The 13629-nt window shown below is 49.6% G+C and overlaps 15 non-coding genes across 15 annotated transcripts; 10 read left to right on the top strand and 5 right to left on the bottom strand.

Annotated features, from left to right (window-relative positions):
• Window positions 1–1602: 1602 nt before the first annotated feature.
• On the top strand, window positions 1603–1674 carry Trnap-ugg (transfer RNA proline (anticodon UGG)). Its single transcript has one exon. It is a non-coding gene; the product is annotated as a tRNA-Pro (tRNA).
• A 601-nt stretch (window positions 1675–2275) lies between these two features.
• On the bottom strand, window positions 2276–2348 carry Trnav-uac (transfer RNA valine (anticodon UAC)). Its single transcript has one exon. It is a non-coding gene; the product is annotated as a tRNA-Val (tRNA).
• A 235-nt stretch (window positions 2349–2583) lies between these two features.
• Window positions 2584–2655, top strand: Trnap-cgg (transfer RNA proline (anticodon CGG)). The gene has a single exon. It is a non-coding gene; the product is annotated as a tRNA-Pro (tRNA).
• Window positions 2656–4302: 1647 nt separating this feature from the next.
• Window positions 4303–4374, top strand: Trnap-ugg (transfer RNA proline (anticodon UGG)). Its single transcript has one exon. It is a non-coding gene; the product is annotated as a tRNA-Pro (tRNA).
• A 601-nt stretch (window positions 4375–4975) lies between these two features.
• Window positions 4976–5048, bottom strand: Trnav-uac (transfer RNA valine (anticodon UAC)). The gene has a single exon. It is a non-coding gene; the product is annotated as a tRNA-Val (tRNA).
• Window positions 5049–5283: 235 nt separating this feature from the next.
• Window positions 5284–5355, top strand: Trnap-cgg (transfer RNA proline (anticodon CGG)). The gene has a single exon. It is a non-coding gene; the product is annotated as a tRNA-Pro (tRNA).
• Window positions 5356–7002: 1647 nt separating this feature from the next.
• Window positions 7003–7074, top strand: Trnap-ugg (transfer RNA proline (anticodon UGG)). Its single transcript has one exon. It is a non-coding gene; the product is annotated as a tRNA-Pro (tRNA).
• Window positions 7075–7675: 601 nt separating this feature from the next.
• Window positions 7676–7748, bottom strand: Trnav-uac (transfer RNA valine (anticodon UAC)). Its single transcript has one exon. It is a non-coding gene; the product is annotated as a tRNA-Val (tRNA).
• A 235-nt stretch (window positions 7749–7983) lies between these two features.
• Window positions 7984–8055, top strand: Trnap-cgg (transfer RNA proline (anticodon CGG)). The gene has a single exon. It is a non-coding gene; the product is annotated as a tRNA-Pro (tRNA).
• A 1646-nt stretch (window positions 8056–9701) lies between these two features.
• Window positions 9702–9773, top strand: Trnap-ugg (transfer RNA proline (anticodon UGG)). The gene has a single exon. It is a non-coding gene; the product is annotated as a tRNA-Pro (tRNA).
• Window positions 9774–10374: 601 nt separating this feature from the next.
• Window positions 10375–10447, bottom strand: Trnav-uac (transfer RNA valine (anticodon UAC)). The gene has a single exon. It is a non-coding gene; the product is annotated as a tRNA-Val (tRNA).
• A 235-nt stretch (window positions 10448–10682) lies between these two features.
• On the top strand, window positions 10683–10754 carry Trnap-cgg (transfer RNA proline (anticodon CGG)). Its single transcript has one exon. It is a non-coding gene; the product is annotated as a tRNA-Pro (tRNA).
• A 1646-nt stretch (window positions 10755–12400) lies between these two features.
• Trnap-ugg (transfer RNA proline (anticodon UGG)) lies at window positions 12401–12472 on the top strand. The gene has a single exon. It is a non-coding gene; the product is annotated as a tRNA-Pro (tRNA).
• Window positions 12473–13073: 601 nt separating this feature from the next.
• Trnav-uac (transfer RNA valine (anticodon UAC)) lies at window positions 13074–13146 on the bottom strand. The gene has a single exon. It is a non-coding gene; the product is annotated as a tRNA-Val (tRNA).
• Window positions 13147–13381: 235 nt separating this feature from the next.
• Trnap-cgg (transfer RNA proline (anticodon CGG)) lies at window positions 13382–13453 on the top strand. The gene has a single exon. It is a non-coding gene; the product is annotated as a tRNA-Pro (tRNA).
• The last annotated feature ends 176 nt before the right edge of the window (window positions 13454–13629 follow it).

Below are 13629 nucleotides of genomic sequence, written 5' to 3'. Positions count from 1 at the left end.
TGTTTCGCGCATTTCCAGGCCTCCAAGTCAGCGCTAAAATCCGACAACCAGTTCTGAAACCGTTTCATGTTTCATTTGAGCCATGTGCACCCTGCTGATGGAACGTTTGAAGTTGATTTAAATGGTCACAGTAGAGATCGTAGCAAGTGTCTTGCTGAGTGGGACGAAAACGGGTTTCCGCCCGCAATCGAGCCGGGGACCTTCTGCGTGTTAGGCACGGCGCCTGGGCTCGGCGGCAGCTGCTGCTGCTCTTTCCTTCCTTACGAGATACCGTCGATTCGCGCAGTCGTTATTGCAAAAGATGTCACCAAAGGCAATCGCTTCGTTAGCGGCACTTTGCCTGGGCTCGGCGGCAGCTCTACATGGAGGCACCAGCAGCCCAGCCAGGCCGCCGCCGGCACCGGTGCGCCACAGCGCAAGGAGCCGGCGGCCGCCCTGCAATGCCCCTGTCGTTGCATATTCCACCCGCCCCATATCCTCTCCATGTCTGACTCACTACCCCAAATGACACTGCAGTCGACGTGCTTATTACTATCGCTTTTGGAAGAACCAAGGCGCAGTATTCTAGTGTCGAACCGGTACTGCAAATTGGGATTAAGCAAAAATTTATTGTGTGGTCGAGCGACAGCCTCGGCTCGCTCTTCCTACATGATCGCTTCTTGTGCGGAATAATTCCTAGCTCGCCGATGGCTTCAGAGTTGGTCTTCTCGAAGTTTTGCTTTCGCACTGCATTCCGCAATCTTTTCGTTATGAGTTGTGTGCTTCGGTTTCCCGACTTTCTTGTGTTTAGTGTGTTTGGCTTCTCTTAACCCTTAGCCACCGCTTGCCGAAATTTCCACACTATCATCTGTCGATCTGCAGAGCTCGATGAAGGCATCGCGGCCGTTCCTGAGCTCGTGGAACGGTCGAATCTGTAGTTGTTTCCAGATCTCTCCCACACAACGGCCTCCCAGAAGCTTGGATTACAGAAGTACGCCACTACTCCCAGCCGGAGATTCACGATTGAAAGCAGAATGACATGAGCTACACGCAGCTCCGATTTTTTTTTTTTTTTGTGTCTGACCTACTTTGAAAGACTTTGTAGTCGATTTACTTACTACTATCGCTGTTGGAAACCAGGTGATAACCGCACAGTATTTTAGAGACGATCAGGTAATGAAAATTTAGAATAAGTAAAACAGTATCAAAAGAAGTTGTGTGGTGGAGCAGCACATGCAATTCACGCTTCCTAGATAATCGTTACTGCATAGAATAATTCTTTTGTCTGCGGCGTCTTCAGTATCCGTCTTCTGGAAATTTTGCTTGCAGTATATTTTGCAATCTTTTCGTTATGAGTTGGTGCTTGGTTTCCCGATGTTCTTTTGTTTAGTGCATTCGCCTCCTCTTAACCCTGAGAAACCACATACCGAAACTGAGGCACTGCCGGCTGTTCATAAGCAGTGCTCGATGAAGTTATTTCGCTTTTTATTCGTTGCCTTTAATATTCTTCTCAACAGTGGTGAGTGCTGCCTGCAGAAAGCGTTTATCTTGCGAATTCGCGTGAAAGTTTGTGTTCCCTGTGAGGCCCACTACTTGGGATTAACTTGACTGCTCCAGGCAGGTGGCTCGTTGGTCTAGGGGTATGATTCCTGCTTTGGGTGCAGGAGGTCCCGGGTTCAAATCCCGGACGAGCCCTGCCATTTTGACCGTGCTGAAGCGTAGGTGGAACTCAGCCCCGGTTGCAGCTCCTCAATGAAGAGTAGACGCCTGTTATAGCACGTGGATATAACAAGAATGCGGCACCAGTAAAGTACGTAGGTGGAATTCGGTAGAAAGGCAGACGGTAATTTTGCATGCAACGGAAAACAAGGTTGTCTTTGCGGGATATGTGCACCGTGAGTGGAGATTCAGCTTAATTGTGCGACAGTCTACCCTCATCTTACTAGCGACGGCAACAACCAAGGGGTGGCATGTAAGATTGAGCGTGGCTAAGAGTTTTTCATTATTAGTTAGCATCACACTTTGACAGAGCTGTGACAAGGCGAGTAGGGTGAGCTCAGGAAAGCCAGTAGCAAGCGCACTTGAAGTAGCCCTGAAGAACCGGATTATAAATTTTGCCAGCCATAATGGAGCTAGGGGCGTTCTCAGTTACCAAATACCGGTGCAATAAGAGAGCAACAGTATTTGACAGTAAAATGACGCCCTATCCGTCTAGCATACGACATTGCTTGTCTCTGCATTCGCGGACGTGAGGTCATCTCGGAAATGAAATCCGAAATATAGATTAAAATTGTTGTGTTCCCGCCCGGGATCGAACCGGGGACCTTCTGCGTGTAAAGCAGACGTGATAACCGCTACACCACGGAAACGACGGTTCTTTTGATGTACCACCCGGAGACTCGTAATAGCAACAGTTTGTCTTCTGTGTTAGCAAGGGCATCGGCTACGAGCTCCCTCCGATTCGTGAAGTTCCTGTAGTAAAAGACGTCGATGGAAACAATCCAACCGCGACAGACAGGGAGAACGCTGGCTGAGCTGCAGCCCTACATGGTGAGACCATCAAAGGTGGCGTCATTCACATGCAGTGCGTTTTCGGAACGAATAGGCTCGTTGGTCTAGGGGTATGATTCCTGCTTCGGGTGCAGGAGGTCCCGGGTTCAAATCCCGGACGAGCCCTTGCGTTTTGTACAACGGTGTGGTAACAAATCGCATGGCGGCGGCTGTTTCGCGCATTTCCAGGCCTCCAAGTCAGCGCTAAAATCCGACAACCAGTTCTGAAACCGTTTCATGTTTCATTTGAGCCATGTGCACCCTGCTGATGGAACGTTTGAAGTTGATTTAAATGGTCACAGTAGAGATCGTAGCAAGTGTCTTGCTGAGTGGGACGAAAACGGGTTTCCGCCCGCAATCGAGCCGGGGACCTTCTGCGTGTTAGGCACGGCGCCTGGGCTCGGCGGCAGCTGCTGCTGCTCTTTCCTTCCTTACGAGATACCGTCGATTCGCGCAGTCGTTATTGCAAAAGATGTCACCAAAGGCAATCGCTTCGTTAGCGGCACTTTGCCTGGGCTCGGCGGCAGCTCTACATGGAGGCACCAGCAGCCCAGCCAGGCCGCCGCCGGCACCGGTGCGCCACAGCGCAAGGAGCCGGCGGCCGCCCTGCAATGCCCCTGTCGTTGCATATTCCACCCGCCCCATATCCTCTCCATGTCTGACTCACTACCCCAAATGACACTGCAGTCGACGTGCTTATTACTATCGCTTTTGGAAGAACCAAGGCGCAGTATTCTAGTGTCGAACCGGTACTGCAAATTGGGATTAAGCAAAAATTTATTGTGTGGTCGAGCGACAGCCTCGGCTCGCTCTTCCTACATGATCGCTTCTTGTGCGGAATAATTCCTAGCTCGCCGATGGCTTCAGAGTTGGTCTTCTCGAAGTTTTGCTTTCGCACTGCATTCCGCAATCTTTTCGTTATGAGTTGTGTGCTTCGGTTTCCCGACTTTCTTGTGTTTAGTGTGTTTGGCTTCTCTTAACCCTTAGCCACCGCTTGCCGAAATTTCCACACTATCATCTGTCGATCTGCAGAGCTCGATGAAGGCATCGCGGCCGTTCCTGAGCTCGTGGAACGGTCGAATCTGTAGTTGTTTCCAGATCTCTCCCACACAACGGCCTCCCAGAAGCTTGGATTACAGAAGTACGCCACTACTCCCAGCCGGAGATTCACGATTGAAAGCAGAATGACATGAGCTACACGCAGCTCCGATTTTTTTTTTTTTTTGTGTCTGACCTACTTTGAAAGACTTTGTAGTCGATTTACTTACTACTATCGCTGTTGGAAACCAGGTGATAACCGCACAGTATTTTAGAGACGATCAGGTAATGAAAATTTAGAATAAGTAAAACAGTATCAAAAGAAGTTGTGTGGTGGAGCAGCACATGCAATTCACGCTTCCTAGATAATCGTTACTGCATAGAATAATTCTTTTGTCTGCGGCGTCTTCAGTATCCGTCTTCTGGAAATTTTGCTTGCAGTATATTTTGCAATCTTTTCGTTATGAGTTGGTGCTTGGTTTCCCGATGTTCTTTTGTTTAGTGCATTCGCCTCCTCTTAACCCTGAGAAACCACATACCGAAACTGAGGCACTGCCGGCTGTTCATAAGCAGTGCTCGATGAAGTTATTTCGCTTTTTATTCGTTGCCTTTAATATTCTTCTCAACAGTGGTGAGTGCTGCCTGCAGAAAGCGTTTATCTTGCGAATTCGCGTGAAAGTTTGTGTTCCCTGTGAGGCCCACTACTTGGGATTAACTTGACTGCTCCAGGCAGGTGGCTCGTTGGTCTAGGGGTATGATTCCTGCTTTGGGTGCAGGAGGTCCCGGGTTCAAATCCCGGACGAGCCCTGCCATTTTGACCGTGCTGAAGCGTAGGTGGAACTCAGCCCCGGTTGCAGCTCCTCAATGAAGAGTAGACGCCTGTTATAGCACGTGGATATAACAAGAATGCGGCACCAGTAAAGTACGTAGGTGGAATTCGGTAGAAAGGCAGACGGTAATTTTGCATGCAACGGAAAACAAGGTTGTCTTTGCGGGATATGTGCACCGTGAGTGGAGATTCAGCTTAATTGTGCGACAGTCTACCCTCATCTTACTAGCGACGGCAACAACCAAGGGGTGGCATGTAAGATTGAGCGTGGCTAAGAGTTTTTCATTATTAGTTAGCATCACACTTTGACAGAGCTGTGACAAGGCGAGTAGGGTGAGCTCAGGAAAGCCAGTAGCAAGCGCACTTGAAGTAGCCCTGAAGAACCGGATTATAAATTTTGCCAGCCATAATGGAGCTAGGGGCGTTCTCAGTTACCAAATACCGGTGCAATAAGAGAGCAACAGTATTTGACAGTAAAATGACGCCCTATCCGTCTAGCATACGACATTGCTTGTCTCTGCATTCGCGGACGTGAGGTCATCTCGGAAATGAAATCCGAAATATAGATTAAAATTGTTGTGTTCCCGCCCGGGATCGAACCGGGGACCTTCTGCGTGTAAAGCAGACGTGATAACCGCTACACCACGGAAACGACGGTTCTTTTGATGTACCACCCGGAGACTCGTAATAGCAACAGTTTGTCTTCTGTGTTAGCAAGGGCATCGGCTACGAGCTCCCTCCGATTCGTGAAGTTCCTGTAGTAAAAGACGTCGATGGAAACAATCCAACCGCGACAGACAGGGAGAACGCTGGCTGAGCTGCAGCCCTACATGGTGAGACCATCAAAGGTGGCGTCATTCACATGCAGTGCGTTTTCGGAACGAATAGGCTCGTTGGTCTAGGGGTATGATTCCTGCTTCGGGTGCAGGAGGTCCCGGGTTCAAATCCCGGACGAGCCCTTGCGTTTTGTACAACGGTGTGGTAACAAATCGCATGGCGGCGGCTGTTTCGCGCATTTCCAGGCCTCCAAGTCAGCGCTAAAATCCGACAACCAGTTCTGAAACCGTTTCATGTTTCATTTGAGCCATGTGCACCCTGCTGATGGAACGTTTGAAGTTGATTTAAATGGTCACAGTAGAGATCGTAGCAAGTGTCTTGCTGAGTGGGACGAAAACGGGTTTCCGCCCGCAATCGAGCCGGGGACCTTCTGCGTGTTAGGCACGGCGCCTGGGCTCGGCGGCAGCTGCTGCTGCTCTTTCCTTCCTTACGAGATACCGTCGATTCGCGCAGTCGTTATTGCAAAAGATGTCACCAAAGGCAATCGCTTCGTTAGCGGCACTTTGCCTGGGCTCGGCGGCAGCTCTACATGGAGGCACCAGCAGCCCAGCCAGGCCGCCGCCGGCACCGGTGCGCCACAGCGCAAGGAGCCGGCGGCCGCCCTGCAATGCCCCTGTCGTTGCATATTCCACCCGCCCCATATCCTCTCCATGTCTGACTCACTACCCCAAATGACACTGCAGTCGACGTGCTTATTACTATCGCTTTTGGAAGAACCAAGGCGCAGTATTCTAGTGTCGAACCGGTACTGCAAATTGGGATTAAGCAAAAATTTATTGTGTGGTCGAGCGACAGCCTCGGCTCGCTCTTCCTACATGATCGCTTCTTGTGCGGAATAATTCCTAGCTCGCCGATGGCTTCAGAGTTGGTCTTCTCGAAGTTTTGCTTTCGCACTGCATTCCGCAATCTTTTCGTTATGAGTTGTGTGCTTCGGTTTCCCGACTTTCTTGTGTTTAGTGTGTTTGGCTTCTCTTAACCCTTAGCCACCGCTTGCCGAAATTTCCACACTATCATCTGTCGATCTGCAGAGCTCGATGAAGGCATCGCGGCCGTTCCTGAGCTCGTGGAACGGTCGAATCTGTAGTTGTTTCCAGATCTCTCCCACACAACGGCCTCCCAGAAGCTTGGATTACAGAAGTACGCCACTACTCCCAGCCGGAGATTCACGATTGAAAGCAGAATGACATGAGCTACACGCAGCTCCGATTTTTTTTTTTTTTTGTGTCTGACCTACTTTGAAAGACTTTGTAGTCGATTTACTTACTACTATCGCTGTTGGAAACCAGGTGATAACCGCACAGTATTTTAGAGACGATCAGGTAATGAAAATTTAGAATAAGTAAAACAGTATCAAAAGAAGTTGTGTGGTGGAGCAGCACATGCAATTCACGCTTCCTAGATAATCGTTACTGCATAGAATAATTCTTTTGTCTGCGGCGTCTTCAGTATCCGTCTTCTGGAAATTTTGCTTGCAGTATATTTTGCAATCTTTTCGTTATGAGTTGGTGCTTGGTTTCCCGATGTTCTTTTGTTTAGTGCATTCGCCTCCTCTTAACCCTGAGAAACCACATACCGAAACTGAGGCACTGCCGGCTGTTCATAAGCAGTGCTCGATGAAGTTATTTCGCTTTTTATTCGTTGCCTTTAATATTCTTCTCAACAGTGGTGAGTGCTGCCTGCAGAAAGCGTTTATCTTGCGAATTCGCGTGAAAGTTTGTGTTCCCTGTGAGGCCCACTACTTGGGATTAACTTGACTGCTCCAGGCAGGTGGCTCGTTGGTCTAGGGGTATGATTCCTGCTTTGGGTGCAGGAGGTCCCGGGTTCAAATCCCGGACGAGCCCTGCCATTTTGACCGTGCTGAAGCGTAGGTGGAACTCAGCCCCGGTTGCAGCTCCTCAATGAAGAGTAGACGCCTGTTATAGCACGTGGATATAACAAGAATGCGGCACCAGTAAAGTACGTAGGTGGAATTCGGTAGAAAGGCAGACGGTAATTTTGCATGCAACGGAAAACAAGGTTGTCTTTGCGGGATATGTGCACCGTGAGTGGAGATTCAGCTTAATTGTGCGACAGTCTACCCTCATCTTACTAGCGACGGCAACAACCAAGGGGTGGCATGTAAGATTGAGCGTGGCTAAGAGTTTTTCATTATTAGTTAGCATCACACTTTGACAGAGCTGTGACAAGGCGAGTAGGGTGAGCTCAGGAAAGCCAGTAGCAAGCGCACTTGAAGTAGCCCTGAAGAACCGGATTATAAATTTTGCCAGCCATAATGGAGCTAGGGGCGTTCTCAGTTACCAAATACCGGTGCAATAAGAGAGCAACAGTATTTGACAGTAAAATGACGCCCTATCCGTCTAGCATACGACATTGCTTGTCTCTGCATTCGCGGACGTGAGGTCATCTCGGAAATGAAATCCGAAATATAGATTAAAATTGTTGTGTTCCCGCCCGGGATCGAACCGGGGACCTTCTGCGTGTAAAGCAGACGTGATAACCGCTACACCACGGAAACGACGGTTCTTTTGATGTACCACCCGGAGACTCGTAATAGCAACAGTTTGTCTTCTGTGTTAGCAAGGGCATCGGCTACGAGCTCCCTCCGATTCGTGAAGTTCCTGTAGTAAAAGACGTCGATGGAAACAATCCAACCGCGACAGACAGGGAGAACGCTGGCTGAGCTGCAGCCCTACATGGTGAGACCATCAAAGGTGGCGTCATTCACATGCAGTGCGTTTTCGGAACGAATAGGCTCGTTGGTCTAGGGGTATGATTCCTGCTTCGGGTGCAGGAGGTCCCGGGTTCAAATCCCGGACGAGCCTTTGCGTTTTGTACAACGGTGTGGTAACAAATCGCATGGCGGCGGCTGTTTCGCGCATTTCCAGGCCTCCAAGTCAGCGCTAAAATCCGACAACCAGTTCTGAAACCGTTTCATGTTTCATTTGAGCCATGTGCACCCTGCTGATGGAACGTTTGAAGTTGATTTAAATGGTCACAGTAGAGATCGTAGCAAGTGTCTTGCTGAGTGGGACGAAAACGGGTTTCCGCCCGCAATCGAGCCGGGGACCTTCTGCGTGTTAGGCACGGCGCCTGGGCTCGGCGGCAGCTGCTGCTGCTCTTTCCTTCCTTACGAGATACCGTCGATTCGCGCAGTCGTTATTGCAAAAGATGTCACCAAAGGCAATCGCTTCGTTAGCGGCACTTTGCCTGGGCTCGGCGGCAGCTCTACATGGAGGCACCAGCAGCCCAGCCAGGCCGCCGCCGGCACCGGTGCGCCACAGCGCAAGGAGCCGGCGGCCGCCCTGCAATGCCCCTGTCGTTGCATATTCCACCCGCCCCATATCCTCTCCATGTCTGACTCACTACCCCAAATGACACCGCAGTCGACGTGCTTATTACTATCGCTTTTGGAAGAACCAAGGCGCAGTATTCTAGTGTCGAACCGGTACTGCAAATTGGGATTAAGCAAAAATTTATTGTGTGGTCGAGCGACAGCCTCGGCTCGCTCTTCCTACATGATCGCTTCTTGTGCGGAATAATTCCTAGCTCGCCGATGGCTTCAGAGTTGGTCTTCTCGAAGTTTTGCTTTCGCACTGCATTCCGCAATCTTTTCGTTATGAGTTGTGTGCTTCGGTTTCCCGACTTTCTTGTGTTTAGTGTGTTTGGCTTCTCTTAACCCTTAGCCACCGCTTGCCGAAATTTCCACACTATCATCTGTCGATCTGCAGAGCTCGATGAAGGCATCGCGGCCGTTCCTGAGCTCGTGGAACGGTCGAATCTGTAGTTGTTTCCAGATCTCTCCCACACAACGGCCTCCCAGAAGCTTGGATTACAGAAGTACGCCACTACTCCCAGCCGGAGATTCACGATTGAAAGCAGAATGACATGAGCTACACGCAGCTCCGATTTTTTTTTTTTTTGTGTCTGACCTACTTTGAAAGACTTTGTAGTCGATTTACTTACTACTATCGCTGTTGGAAACCAGGTGATAACCGCACAGTATTTTAGAGACGATCAGGTAATGAAAATTTAGAATAAGTAAAACAGTATCAAAAGAAGTTGTGTGGTGGAGCAGCACATGCAATTCACGCTTCCTAGATAATCGTTACTGCATAGAATAATTCTTTTGTCTGCGGCGTCTTCAGTATCCGTCTTCTGGAAATTTTGCTTGCAGTATATTTTGCAATCTTTTCGTTATGAGTTGGTGCTTGGTTTCCCGATGTTCTTTTGTTTAGTGCATTCGCCTCCTCTTAACCCTGAGAAACCACATACCGAAACTGGGGCACTGCCGGCTGTTCATAAGCAGTGCTCGATGAAGTTATTTCGCTTTTTATTCGTTGCCTTTAATATTCTTCTCAACAGTGGTGAGTGCTGCCTGCAGAAAGCGTTTATCTTGCGAATTCGCGTGAAAGTTTGTGTTCCCTGTGAGGCCCACTACTTGGGATTAACTTGACTGCTCCAGGCAGGTGGCTCGTTGGTCTAGGGGTATGATTCCTGCTTTGGGTGCAGGAGGTCCCGGGTTCAAATCCCGGACGAGCCCTGCCATTTTGACCGTGCTGAAGCGTAGGTGGAACTCAGCCCCGGTTGCAGCTCCTCAATGAAGAGTAGACGCCTGTTATAGCACGTGGATATAACAAGAATGCGGCACCAGTAAAGTACGTAGGTGGAATTCGGTAGAAAGGCAGACGGTAATTTTGCATGCAACGGAAAACAAGGTTGTCTTTGCGGGATATGTGCACCGTGAGTGGAGATTCAGCTTAATTGTGCGACAGTCTACCCTCATCTTACTAGCGACGGCAACAACCAAGGGGTGGCATGTAAGATTGAGCGTGGCTAAGAGTTTTTCATTATTAGTTAGCATCACACTTTGACAGAGCTGTGACAAGGCGAGTAGGGTGAGCTCAGGAAAGCCAGTAGCAAGCGCACTTGAAGTAGCCCTGAAGAACCGGATTATAAATTTTGCCAGCCATAATGGAGCTAGGGGCGTTCTCAGTTACCAAATACCGGTGCAATAAGAGAGCAACAGTATTTGACAGTAAAATGACGCCCTATCCGTCTAGCATACGACATTGCTTGTCTCTGCATTCGCGGACGTGAGGTCATCTCGGAAATGAAATCCGAAATATAGATTAAAATTGTTGTGTTCCCGCCCGGGATCGAACCGGGGACCTTCTGCGTGTAAAGCAGACGTGATAACCGCTACACCACGGAAACGACGGTTCTTTTGATGTACCACCCGGAGACTCGTAATAGCAACAGTTTGTCTTCTGTGTTAGCAAGGGCATCGGCTACGAGCTCCCTCCGATTCGTGAAGTTCCTGTAGTAAAAGACGTCGATGGAAACAATCCAACCGCGACAGACAGGGAGAACGCTGGCTGAGCTGCAGCCCTACATGGTGAGACCATCAAAGGTGGCGTCATTCACATGCAGTGCGTTTTCGGAACGAATAGGCTCGTTGGTCTAGGGGTATGATTCCTGCTTCGGGTGCAGGAGGTCCCGGGTTCAAATCCCGGACGAGCCCTTGCGTTTTGTACAACGGTGTGGTAACAAATCGCATGGCGGCGGCTGTTTCGCGCATTTCCAGGCCTCCAAGTCAGCGCTAAAATCCGACAACCAGTTCTGAAACCGTTTCATGTTTCATTTGAGCCATGTGCACCCTGCTGATGGAACGTTTGAAGTTGATTTAAATGGTCACAGTAGAGATCGTAGCAAGTGTCTTGCTGAGTGGGACGAAAACGGGTTTCCGCCCGCAATCGAGCCGGGGACCTTCTGCGTGTTAGGCACGGCGCCTGGGCTCGGCGGCAGCTGCTGCTGCTCTTTCCTTCCTTACGAGATACCGTCGATTCGCGCAGTCGTTATTGCAAAAGATGTCACCAAAGGCAATCGCTTCGTTAGCGGCACTTTGCCTGGGCTCGGCGGCAGCTCTACATGGAGGCACCAGCAGCCCAGCCAGGCCGCCGCCGGCACCGGTGCGCCACAGCGCAAGGAGCCGGCGGCCGCCCTGCAATGCCCCTGTCGTTGCATATTCCACCCGCCCCATATCCTCTCCATGTCTGACTCACTACCCCAAATGACACTGCAGTCGACGTGCTTATTACTATCGCTTTTGGAAGAACCAAGGCGCAGTATTCTAGTGTCGAACCGGTACTGCAAATTGGGATTAAGCAAAAATTTATTGTGTGGTCGAGCGACAGCCTCGGCTCGCTCTTCCTACATGATCGCTTCTTGTGCGGAATAATTCCTAGCTCGCCGATGGCTTCAGAGTTGGTCTTCTCGAAGTTTTGCTTTCGCACTGCATTCCGCAATCTTTTCGTTATGAGTTGTGTGCTTCGGTTTCCCGACTTTCTTGTGTTTAGTGTGTTTGGCTTCTCTTAACCCTTAGCCACCGCTTGCCGAAATTTCCACACTATCATCTGTCGATCCGCAGAGCTCGATGAAGGCATCGCGGCCGTTCCTGAGCTCGTGGAACGGTCGAATCTGTAGTTGTTTCCAGATCTCTCCCACACAACGGCCTCCCAGAAGCTTGGATTACAGAAGTACGCCACTACTCCCGGCCGGAGATTCACGATTGAAAGCAGAATGACATGAGCTACACGCAGCTCCGATTTTTTTTTTTTTTGTGTCTGACCTACTTTGAAAGACTTTGTAGTCGATTTACTTACTACTATCGCTGTTGGAAACCAGGTGATAACCGCACAGTATTTTAGAGACGATCAGGTAATGAAAATTTAGAATAAGTAAAACAGTATCAAAAGAAGTTGTGTGGTGGAGCAGCACATGCAATTCACGCTTCCTAGATAATCGTTACTGCATAGAATAATTCTTTTGTCTGCGGCGTCTTCAGTATCCGTCTTCTGGAAATTTTGCTTGCAGTATATTTTGCAATCTTTTCGTTATGAGTTGGTGCTTGGTTTCCCGATGTTCTTTTGTTTAGTGCATTCGCCTCCTCTTAACCCTGAGAAACCACATACCGAAACTGAGGCACTGCCGGCTGTTCATAAGCAGTGCTCGATGACGTTATTTCGCTTTTTATTCGTTGCCTTTAATATTCTTCTCAACAGTGGTGAGTGCTGCCTGCAGAAAGCGTTTATCTTGCGAATTCGCGTGAAAGTTTGTGTTCCCTGTGAGGCCCACTACTTGGGATTAACTTGACTGCTCCAGGCAGGTGGCTCGTTGGTCTAGGGGTATGATTCCTGCTTTGGGTGCAGGAGGTCCCGGGTTCAAATCCCGGACGAGCCCTGCCATTTTGACCGTGCTGAAGCGTAGGTGGAACTCAGCCCCGGTTGCAGCTCCTCAATGAAGAGTAGACGCCTGTTATAGCACGTGGATATAACAAGAATGCGGCACCAGTAAAGTACGTAGGTGGAATTCGGTAGAAAGGCAGACGGTAATTTTGCATGCAACGGAAAACAAGGTTGTCTTTGCGGGATATGTGCACCGTGAGTGGAGATTCAGCTTAATTGTGCGACAGTCTACCCTCATCTTACTAGCGACGGCAACAACCAAGGGGTGGCATGTAAGATTGAGCGTGGCTAAGAGTTTTTCATTATTAGTTAGCATCACACTTTGACAGAGCTGTGACAAGGCGAGTAGGGTGAGCTCAGGAAAGCCAGTAGCAAGCGCACTTGAAGTAGCCCTGAAGAACCGGATTATAAATTTTGCCAGCCATAATGGAGCTAGGGGCGTTCTCAGTTACCAAATACCGGTGCAATAAGAGAGCAACAGTATTTGACAGTAAAATGACGCCCTATCCGTCTAGCATACGACATTGCTTGTCTCTGCATTCGCGGACGTGAGGTCATCTCGGAAATGAAATCCGAAATATAGATTAAAATTGTTGTGTTCCCGCCCGGGATCGAACCGGGGACCTTCTGCGTGTAAAGCAGACGTGATAACCGCTACACCACGGAAACGACGGTTCTTTTGATGTACCACCCGGAGACTCGTAATAGCAACAGTTTGTCTTCTGTGTTAGCAAGGGCATCGGCTACGAGCTCCCTCCGATTCGTGAAGTTCCTGTAGTAAAAGACGTCGATGGAAACAATCCAACCGCGACAGACAGGGAGAACGCTGGCTGAGCTGCAGCCCTACATGGTGAGACCATCAAAGGTGGCGTCATTCACATGCAGTGCGTTTTCGGAACGAATAGGCTCGTTGGTCTAGGGGTATGATTCCTGCTTCGGGTGCAGGAGGTCCCGGGTTCAAATCCCGGACGAGCCCTTGCGTTTTGTACAACGGTGTGGTAACAAATCGCATGGCGGCGGCTGTTTCGCGCATTTCCAGGCCTCCAAGTCAGCGCTAAAATCCGACAACCAGTTCTGAAACCGTTTCATGTTTCATTTGAGCCATGTGCACCCTGCTGATGGAACGTTTGAAGTTGATTTAAATGGTCACAG

Source organism: Schistocerca serialis, unplaced genomic scaffold (genome assembly GCF_023864345.2).
Source record: "Schistocerca serialis cubense isolate TAMUIC-IGC-003099 unplaced genomic scaffold, iqSchSeri2.2 HiC_scaffold_752, whole genome shotgun sequence".
Lineage (NCBI taxonomy): Eukaryota > Metazoa > Arthropoda > Insecta > Orthoptera > Acrididae > Schistocerca > Schistocerca serialis.
The sequence above is the reverse complement of the archived record's forward strand: the minus strand, read 5'-3'. Positions and strand labels throughout refer to the sequence as shown.